Below are 11,346 nucleotides of genomic sequence, written 5' to 3' on the forward strand. Positions count from 1 at the left end.
TTTCAATAAATCAGAGACAGTCTGAAGCTTTCCAAAACTATGAAGTAAATATTATTATAACTTTTCAAAAAAAGAAGAAATTGTCACAAAGAGATTAAAAACTTGCCCTAGAGGTCAGTATCCTGTAGGTAAGGCAGCATAGCACAGGACTGAAGCTTAAGCCCCCAGCCCAAATGTGAACGCTTGGTCTCTCTGCTCTCTCTTCGGTGCATACCTAGCAAAACCAGCTCCACATCATCAAAGCAGGAGCCTATCCTAGCAGACGCACAGATTGCCTGGAGATGGCCAAGGCATGCTCTCCACTGCCGATCCACACGTCCTGGTTTCCAAACCTGTCCTCACATTGCAAATACGCATGCTATCACTGCATATTTATTGACAGAGCCAAGGTAGACTCCGTCTGAGAATGTACTTCTGTATAAGAAGAAAGATAAACTCCCTGTCTTGCCCTCAGGGAAACAACAGCTGAACCAGGAGGTTAAGGCAGATTTTTGAAAATCACTTCACTTTCCCTGCTTTGCTCTCATAAGAGGCTGGAAGTTCCCTTCTGTTCCCTGGTGGGATTTGGGCATTTCTCAGTCTGAGATGCAAAGTAAATATCTTTGCATTTAACATATTTGTTCTGCTTCCCGTGTGCCTGTAGTCGCCTCTTGCTTCTCAAAAGCCTCTGAGATTGAGACATCCTGGCAAGCACCTGAGGTGAGGCATGCAGCAAGCACAAACTGCAATTCTACCATCTGTGCCTGCCCTTCTCTGGGTTTTCCTGACCTGTCTCTCAGTGGCTCCCCACAAACAAGTCACAGGCCCATGAGGGCACTGAGAAGAATGGTTCTCTTATCATCCTATGGGAGCACAGGAAAACTGAGTCAGTCCCCAGTAGCCAGAGAGGACCACAGAAGCCCTTAGCACCAGGTTTATAAACACCATCACCTCAGACTTTCATTACATCAGACACCACAGCTCCAGGGACACATCACAGCGGAGACATCAGATTCTATGATTGGCCCATTACCTTAATGAGTTTTCCTTATCGTGTGTAAGAAAAAAGACTTTAATATCGTCTTCCCCAAAAACAGTCCCATCATATACAGGAGCCATTGATGCTGTATAGTGTGTCCGGGTACTGAAAAGTCTGAAGTGATCTGAAGTGAACTTGAAGTACTTTGAGGAGGCTATATGGCACAGACATTAAAGGCATTAAAGGAAGCAGATGTCAGAAGGTCAATTGTCAGCCTCTGCATGCCCACCAAAGAAGTCAGAATGAGTTCTGATGTTTTCTTTCCAAAGAGCTGTGGATAAATCCCCCTTGGTTTTTAAGAGAAGAGGGCATAGTTAAAAAGTAAAAAGAAAAAATCACCCATCCTGTATGTTGCAGAATCTGGAATACTGGGTAAAATCCAAATAAAGATAGCTCTATAATATAATGAATGACTAGCTCTCTAAAATTCATATATTAAAATTGTACTGTCACAGCAATAAAATGCTAGAAACACACTAACTTAAGAAGACAAGTAGTTCTATTTTGCTCACATTTGGAGGTTCAAAATCTAAAGAGCATACATACCCAAGCAGTCCTCAGTGAGGGCCACATCCCCTGTGCTGACAGCAATGGTGAAATCTCCTGAGGGAGAAAGTAGAGAGAACTGAAGGAGGCTGCCCTTGCTCCAGCAACAGCCCGCTCCAGAAAATTCAAGCAGTCATCTCAGGAGCAAGGAAACACCCCCTCAATCCCTACGGTCTAAGACAGTGGTTTTTAACCTTCCTGATGCTGTGACCCTTTAATAGACATCCTCATGCTGTGGTGACCCCAACCATAAAATTATTTTTGGTGCCACTTCATAACTTTCATAACTGTAATGTTGCTACTGTTAGGAATCATGTGTGTGTGTGTGTGTGTGTGTGTGTGTGTGTGTGTGTGTGTGAAATGACCCTTTCACAGGGGTCACCTAAGTCCTTTGGAAAACACACACACACACATATTCCAAAGGATTTAGGTGACCCCTGTGAAAGGGTCATTTGACACACACACACACCCAAAGAGGTTATAATCCACAGGGTGAGAATTAGTCTAAACCCCCTTGATTGTTCCACAGTAGTTCCCAGTACTTTTCTCTGGAAACCAAGACTACAAAGACCTGGAGGACACAGATAACTATCCAAACCACGATGCCCAGTGTGATGGCACTGGGAGATCGGGCCTTTGGTACTTAGTAGGTCAGGAAGCCAAAGCCCTTATGAATGGAATTCATAGCCTCATTACAATGCCCTCAAAGATCTCTCCCTCCACTGAAGTGGAAATCTATAGTTTTTTTAAGGGGGACTTGGTTATGTGATGTGATGTTTTGCTGAAGCAGACACAGGTAAGAGGAAGTTTTGCTGAAGCAGATAAAAGTGAGAAGACATGAGAAAGGATACCTGATGATTAGAACGAATATAAATATAACCTCAGAAAGTGTGAGGAAGCTCTTGCTCTTCACCTTGCTCCACTTTGCTAGTCTTTAATGACTTTAATGCTCTTGAATTAGCTTACTTTGCACCAAATTGCTGATATTCACTTGCTGTGACTTCATAGAGAGTAACTCACCAAAAATTCTTCTCAGATATTCTAGTAGCTTCTTGTCACTTCTTCAGACTCATGCCAAATGGTGGAGCTTCTCAATTTCTTCTGGATTCACAGCTAATGAATCATGTTTGATGTTTTGAACTGGACTGTTGATATCCTGACAACAAAGATTGGAATCTTCTCAAAGAACTATTTCTAAACAGGTTCACAACCCCCATTTCCTATTAGCCTTTCTTTTCCCCTACCTCTGTTGATGGGCTAGAAGAGAGGTTGAAGTGTTAAAGAACCCAAATTAAAACAGGTTTTGAAAAAATCCAAGCCTACATTCCCCTTCCTTCATAAAGCAACAGTAAGAAGATGCTGTTGCTGATCCAGGGAGCATTCCCTGATTCAGGAAGCTTGCTCAGGTCAAACCTAAGCATCTTGAGCTTGGACTTCCCTGCCTCCCAACCTGTGGGAACCAAATTTCTGTAGTTTGCCAGCCAGCCAGCCTGTGTTCCAGGATCATCTACTTCTTAATAAAAGACTTCAAAGAGAAAGAATAAAGAAATGTGCTTTGCATGCAGTATGTGCCATATCTTGCATGCCATTGCATTACAGGTTTGAATAATGGTGTCCAAGGTTGTGGACTGTCTAATTTTTAATCTTGTCAGTTTACCATTTGTTACTAATTTGGATGTTTTAGTACTGGGGCCAGGGCCCCAATACCATGACCAAAACCAACTTAGGATAGAAACTGTTTATTTCATTTTACAGGTTACTTACATCACTGAGAGAAGTCAGAGTAAACTCAAGGCAGAAACCTGGAGGCAGGAACAGAATCAGAGACCATGAGGAACACTGTTTGCTGGCTTGTTCTCTACAGTGTGTCCACCTTGCTTTCTTATACCACCCAAGACCATCTGGACAGGAGTGGTACCTCCCACAGTGGACTGGACCCTCCTAAATGATTTATTGAATTAAGAAAATACCCTCCACAGACTTGCCTATGGGCTACGGTGATGGAAGCAATTTCTTAGTTGAGCATCTGTCTTTCAAAGTGACTCTAGCTTTTTTCAAGCTGACAACAACCTGACAACAACCTAACCTGCACAGTGCCTACAATGCTAACCCTCAAAGAAAGATAACAAATGCCAGCCTGAGCTACATAGCAAGAACTTGTCTCAAAAAGACAAAAACTCCTGTGCTACAGAGAACCAGGGAAGATGTCTGCCTTCATCTGAGGAAATCATGCTCTTACCCTTAAAATAGTAGCTAAATAATTTAATTAAACACAACTCATGCCAGGCAAACTTCCATGCCATTTCCAAGTATGAATTCACAGGACTGGAATTATATGACTTCCTATTGCTGCATAATAAATTTCTTAAAGCACCATAGTTCAAAAGCAACAATAACTACTGCCTCACAGGTTGTGTGGAATAGGAATTTGAGAGTACTTTACTGGGTGGTTCCAGCATAGGTGCTCTTCTGAGAACCTGACCAAGTTTTTCCCATTATCTTAAAATGAGCTCAGATTAGTATAGTGGTGAACGACTCAATCTACCACCAGTGGCCTCAGTGCCTCTACGTGGACCTCTCAGCAGTGTTCCATCAGGGTTCCATGGCATGGCTTCTAATTGAGTTTAAGTGGTATTAGTTCATGTGATGCATACACATGAAAACCAGGTACTGAAGTTAAGATTAACCTTTCTTAGCACACAGATTGTAGCCGCCTGCGGCCACACATATGAATGGGTTTCCTGGAATGGGATTCAGGGCCTGAAAAAAATTAAGGGTACCGGAAATGGCAAAACCCCTCCCCCAAATCCGTCAGCAACTTGGCCCAATCAGCAGCTTCATCATCAGAAACTTGTAGAGAGGCGTGGCTATTAGCAGGAGGTTGGAGAGAGGCATAGCTATATGTGGCAAGGCGGGGTCTGACAGAATCAGCCCTCAGCTGTAGGAGGGTCACAATAGATGTTGTTAACATCTCTGTGGCCGCCTTAACTGAGAAATCCAAGTTAGAGTTATGGCTTGGTCTTGGAAGTTACTAATTGGAAATTTTGCTATTTCCTTCTCAGAAGTGAGTCACAAGACTATTTTCATTCATGATAGGGGAGGAAGGAACTGACTGTACCCTTTCTTAAGGAAGACTAAGAAAGAATTTGAGGACATGGTTTAAAGCCACCATAGCTTCTGTCCCTGCTTCTTTGGTGTCTGTTCATTGCATTCAATATGGAGTAGATATTGTATTGAGAAACATTAAGGTGTTATTTATATTCTCATATTTTAGATGTTCTATAAATATGTGGTTTCCAATTCTTTATTACTGATTCATTTCTCCAATTTTCCGTGAATTCTCCGCTTCAGTTAGACAGTATGGAGCGAATGTATCTTCAGGGTAATCTGGAGTCCTATCACATAGCACCATGGCTCCTGAAATCTCATCCATAAAGTCAATTTTAATTCAATTGTACGTAGCTAAGTAAAATATTTTATGAGATACTAGACCAAACATCTGTTCTATTTCTTCGGACTACTACTTTAGTAATTGAATTATTTACAGAAAAGGCAATCAAATTAGTTTCTCATAATTATCGACTTTTTATTGTTCATATTTCATGTTCCTTGCAACACCTAAATGAGAGTGACTCTTTTTCTACAAAGCCTTTGTTCTATTATTTTACTAGAAGCTAAGCAATCTTATTTACTCAAGCAATCTAACTGGCAATTGAAGCCCATTTCTTGGAAACAATGACAAACAGAATGTTTATTTTGTTGTCCCGGAGCTGACGGTAGATTTCTCTTCTGGTTTATTGATTTGTGCTGCTGAGAAACAATAGCGTGAGCTTAAAAGAAATGTTAGTTTAAGCAAGCCAAGACTCCACCAAGCAAAAACCATGCAGGACTCAGAAACCATCACTTCCTGCTTTCTGTCCCATAAACTGTGTTAACAGAAGACCTTGCATGTATCTCCTTGACTCAAAGAATCTATGTCAGTGTACTCCCAGATCAGCATTTTCATTTATTTACTCACACAAACATTTACCACACGTGCATGTGCAGTGCATCCATCCCTGGATTGAGATCTTAAACTTTCTAAATTCTGGAAGGACTATGATCTTCACATCCCTTTATCAAAATAAAATCATTATCGGTATCCAATGTAGCAAAGCAAACCCCTACTGACCTGACCTTCCTACGCCTGTTAAGCATGGGGAAAATGAAATAAAATAAAGACTGAAAGCAATAGAGAGGACACAGTCCCTGAGGGAAGGATTACAAGAACTCGCCCCTGCCTGGGACACATTCCAAACATTTATAGCTTTTAATTTGAGGTACATGAGAGTGGGGCAAGATGAGATCACTACACTCTGAGAGGAAATCACTTATTTATGGTCAGTATTCATAACAAACATAGACATTGGAAAGGAAGGCAAACCCAAAAAGAGAACAAGAAAGGAAGAATGTTTTGTGAAATGATGTGGTCATCGTGCCTCCCTCATGGTTATACCTGAGTTCTAACCCCTCCATGTTGTGATGTGGTGAAGTCTTTAAGAGTTGTGGCCTATTATAAAGTAAAAAATGCAATGGGGAGGACAGGGGTGCTACACTCAAAGCAGCCTGACACAGTTCTCCTTGGGAACCCCAGTCAGTTTCCATGACAGTGAGTTTACATGAAATAGAATCAAAGCAGAAGCAGCTCTAAAACATGAGTTTCTGCAACAGACAGACTTCTATCACTATGGCAAAATCATCTTAAGAGAGGAAAGGCCTATTTTAAACCACAGCTTCAGAGGGTCCACTCCATACACGCTTGCTCTGTGGCTCCTGGACCTACTAAAGGCAAAACATTGTAATGGAGGGTGGAGCAGAGTCATGCTTCTCTCTTCACAGCAGCAGGGAAGCAGAGGGAGGACAGGAAACAGGGGCAAAGGATGCCCTCCAAAGGCATGCTCCCAAGAACCTACCTTCTCCAGTGAAGTCCTACCTCAAAAGGGTTGCGCCACCACCCAGCATGGGCTCCAGCCTGTAATATGTGTACCTCTGGAGTGTATGCCAAACCAAAGATGCAACAGCTGCCACCAGAAAGAGTTGCCAGTTCCAGTCCAAATACATAATCTGCCTGATACAGTTCTCCCAACAGGAACACAGCTGAGTCATGACTGTTGTGCCAGGTAGCATTCATGAACCCCCAAAAGACCAAAAGAAGCCATTTCTGATGTAATCACATTAGGGTCTCTTTATTACAAACTCAAGTTTGGACTTACTCATCGACGACCCACAAAACTGTTTGGGGAAGCAGCCCCAAACTCTCATCGGGACAAGGTTTTATAGGAAATGGAAGTAAGTGAGGGGGTGTCCAGCCTGGCAAGTACCTAACTGAATGACTATTGCAAGCCTGCAGGTGGGTGCTCTGAAGCAAGGCAGTACACAATCACAAGCCTGAAAGTCCATCTGAAACAATCAGACTAATCTTTGCTTAGCTGTTGCTAGGATGTAGCTGGGGAGTAACTCTGAGCAAGGACAAACTGTGAGGTCCTTCCTGGTCCTTGGGTGTAGCTTGGGTTCAGCTTTGGGCCAGGTTCTCAGACCTTTTTTTTTTCTTTCAAGATGGAGGCTGGTCCCAAGATAGAATAGAATAGGTTTGCCTCTCACAAATTTATATAAAACATTAACCATGTCTAGGATAACGCTCAAAACCAAGCACTAGACATAGGACTACATTCCTAACAGAAAAAAAAAAAATGACCATAGAGTCTACTAGTAAGATGACTGAGTGTGGCAATGAGCAGGTAAGGACCATAAAACAATTGAAATAATTATGCTCAGTAAAGCAAATGACATGTAATTTCAGTACTGAAATGCAAGCAATAGAAAGAGGTGGATGGCTAGGCATGGTGGCATACTCTGTAATCTGCATATTAAGGAGACTAAGGCTAGATGATTAGGAGTTCAAGGCCAGACTAGTCTATATAGCAAGATCCTGACTCAGAAGACAGGATAGCAGGATATATAGCAGGGAAGCCTTTGTCCAGACAGCTGAGAAGCAGAGAGTGAGGAGAAGCTGCTGAGCAAGCAGAGGAAGCTGAGCCTGGGTTAAGGATTTACCAACAGAAGCTCCAACAAACAGAATTCAAGGAACTATATTTTAAACACAGAAAAACAAACACTTTCCTCTGAGAAATTGGTGTCTAGTGAGCAGGTTCTTCAAATGTGAGCATGAAATAAGGATACCTTTTTAAAACATGTTAAGAGAGCTTGATGCCAAAGGAACATCACTAGAAGAAATGGTTCACAGTTTCGCATGGTCTGAGAGAGGATACTTCATTTTCAGATTGGAACTTGGGTCTCCTAGAGACAGGAAAAAGCATTAAATGTGGTAGTGGTCTGGAAATTACAAAGGATTGTGCTCATACTTGCCTGGGTAGCAAGAAGAAGAAGAAGAAGAAGAAGAAGAAGAAGGAGGAGGAGGAGGAGGAGGAGGAGGAGGAGGAGGAGGAGGAGGAGAACAACAACAACAACAACAACTGTAAAGATGCAGAATAATATCATCCTAGAAAATTCTTCTAAGTCTCCTTTGTTCACTCTCCATGAAGAAACTGGTGTACTGGGATTTCTCAGCCACAGAGAAGTTAATCTGGTTATAGAAGGAAGAAGATTGATGGGCAAATTAGAAACCTTTAGAAGAAGAAGGTTCAGTGCCTCAGGAGAGTTCTACCTTAGCTAATTGACAATTAGTGCAGTCACAGCAGCAGAACTGTAAGATCCAATGGACCAGGCATTCCTGACAGGGGGCATGACTTGAAGATCTTCTCACTGGACCTTGCTAAACTGACTAGGGCAACAGTTGCCAGCACAATTAAGTGACTGCAGGTTCTCCTATGCTTAAGGTGACTTGTGTGCTGATGAAGTCGTCATGCCTGAAAACAAGGGAAGTTGAAAATGGATTAATACCTCTCCCTACCTGAGCATGCTCAGCCTAGTCTACCTTGGAAGCACTCCTCGAAATACCTGCCTACATTAGTTAGGCAAAACCATCCAACACAGACCCTCTATTTTTTGATGAAGTGGGGGGATATATACTACAGCCCTTTCCTCCCAACTGAAACCTTCCCTTCTGAAGGTTCTGGAGGAGAGAGGCTCATAAGACTCATAAGCTAGCTCAGAAAGTTCCAAGATTTACAAGGCCCCCTGAAGGATTACATAATATGTAAACCATCCTGAGGAGAGAAGACACTTCCAGCTGGATTTGTGCAGGATGCTCCAGGGTCCACCTCTCATGAGTCACCATCCAATCAGGGTGGGTTTGAGGTGATGCCTTTGGGTCACCAGTGCTCTGGTAAGGATCCCAATAGGAGGTTCAGGAAACTAAACTTGAATGATAGTGATCATTTCTTTACAATGTCATTAGTGACATACCTGGAGTGAATAGGTGGTTATTCCCACCTTCCTAGGAAAAGTCATACAACAGGTAGGTTTCCTCCTGTGATGTGTGGAACTCCTGTATCTAAGAAATGTTGGCAGCGTGATCTCTTGCAGAGTCCTGGGTTATTTCCCCTAATGAACATGTGGCTAGCTGTTAAGAAGTACCTCACAGTCAAAGCCCAGCACCACAGAGAATATTGTGGTGGGCCAGAGAAAGCAGCATGGCAGCAGAATGCTTACCTAAAGTCAGTGGGGCCCTGACTTCAAAAACACCACCACTACCATGAATGGAAGAGAAGAGGGAGGAGAGAGAGGAAAAGATTTGCAGCAGCCCAGAAGCCTGGGAAAAGATCAAAATTCAGATTTTTTTAATGTAATTCTTACTAGGCATGTATCAGTTTTGTACCTAGTTTTAAAAAAAAATGAGGATTCATTAAGGCAGACCATCATCAAATTAGTCACAATCTGGACAGTAAAATAATGCTAGAACTGTTGTTTAATCTTTAATGCAAAATACCATTAGCACTGGACTCTAAAGATAGAGTAACAAACACCACAGAAGGACTAAGGTAAAATAAGCATAGCAATGCAACTCATTCATCTCTCATGTTCAGAACTAAAATGGATGATGATCATGCCATGAATAATGTTTTCGACCAGGCTCACGGTTACCTAATCTTCAAGTGACCAGAAAAAATCAATTGTCTAAACCCCCATATCTGGATTAAACCACTGGATTTTTTCCCATGCTTACGCAGTGCCACTAATGTGGCCCATGACACAGTGCTCAGAATTCGGAAGAGCAGACCAATGTGCGCTGTATGAACACAAAGCCCCTTAGACAAAGTGAAGATTGCCAGTAGTCCCTCCCAGATCTGTATCCCGTACATGCTAAGAGACAAAAGCAAGGCGCAACGCTGCTGTTTGTAGCTGCTATGAACCATTGGAAACCCTCAGATCATCCAGAAACAGAGTGATGCGAAGTGCTTCTGTTTGCTATTTTGATGGCTGTTCTTGCTCATCAGCTTGACTACGTCTGAAATTAACTGACACGCAAAAAACAGAAGGCACAACTAGGAGGGGTGTTTGCTTAATTTGAATAGGAAGGTCCACTTCTAGTCTGGGTCTTTGAGGTAGAAAGACATACCTTAAATCCAGATCTTCTCAACTGGGAAAAGACATGCCTTTAATCCAGATCTAATCTGGCCCACACCTTCTGCTGGAAGCCTGTAGAAGGATGGAGAAGAAGAACCCTTTGCTCTTTGTCTGCTTGCTCTCACCTTGACGACAGTCCATTCCTTCACTGGCAGTAGAGCCTGCTTCTTCAAGATTCCAGTGTATACCCAAGAGACCTCCAGCCTCATGGACTAGGCAACTACTGGATTCTCACACCTTCCATTCACAGCCAGCTATTGTTGGATCACCTGGGCCACAGCCTGGCAAGCATCCTAATAAATCCTCTTTCTGTATGTAGAGAGAGCATCATTCTATGACTCTGTTACGCTAGAGAACCCTGATGAATACAGCTATGTTGTTAGGCTTACATAGAAACTTTTGAAAGGAGGTTATGGTAAAAACTGGAATCTACCTCTAGGTGGAGACACATGGAGTTCATTCATGGCAGCGGGACCTGACTTAAGGAACCACCCTCAGGAAGATGAGTTCCTTCCTGGAATTCCTGCCCATAGCCAGTCTCAACCACCGGTCAAAGTTCAGAGTCAGAAAAACTTTGATCTTCCCTTCCCTTACCTTATTTTTCTCTTCTGTCTTTTTCTCTAAGATACTGGCCAGAGCCTGTGTTCTTAAACTCTTCACACTTTGGGTTCTTTTTCCAACACTCCCTCCTGTCTTTGAGGCTAGAATTGAAGAGGCCTCCATAGGCACTCCATAGGCATTTACATGGGGACTGGAGATCTGAGTGTCGGAGTTCATGCTTAGGAAGCAAGCACTGTAACCCAGAGTCATCTCCCCAGTTTCCTTTCTGTAAAACTTGTGCAATGATTGTTTTCCTTGGGGTTAACTGTTCCATTTTTATGACACTATGATCAAACCCAGGGTCGGTCTAGGCAAGAACCCTACCACTAAACTATGTCTGTGCCTTATATAACTGCCTTCAAATTTTCAGTAAAATTACAGAACATGTTTATTTTGTATGAACTGCTTTTTTTTTTAATGCCACAACAAAGAGGATGGATGACTGGGATAACAGAATCAATATCTAGTGTCTCCGGGGTCCTTTGTGATTCATTTTACCGTTAGGTAAAGCACGGTATGACAGGGCTTTTTTCTTTCTGAAAAACTGGATAACTAGAGTACTTAACCAGAGAGCCAACCTCTGCATGCATAGTTTCTGTGTTTATGTCTTTACTGCT

The 11,346-nt window shown here is 42.5% G+C and overlaps 1 pseudogene; it reads right to left on the reverse strand.

The window, feature by feature from the left end:
- LOC116094395 overlaps nt 1-10,906 on the reverse strand; it is a 41,791-nt pseudogene extending 30,885 nt beyond the window's left edge.
- Between the last annotated feature and the right edge of the window lie 440 nt (nt 10,907-11,346).

Source organism: Mastomys coucha, unplaced genomic scaffold (genome assembly GCF_008632895.1).
Source record: "Mastomys coucha isolate ucsf_1 unplaced genomic scaffold, UCSF_Mcou_1 pScaffold16, whole genome shotgun sequence".
NCBI lineage: Eukaryota > Metazoa > Chordata > Mammalia > Rodentia > Muridae > Mastomys > Mastomys coucha.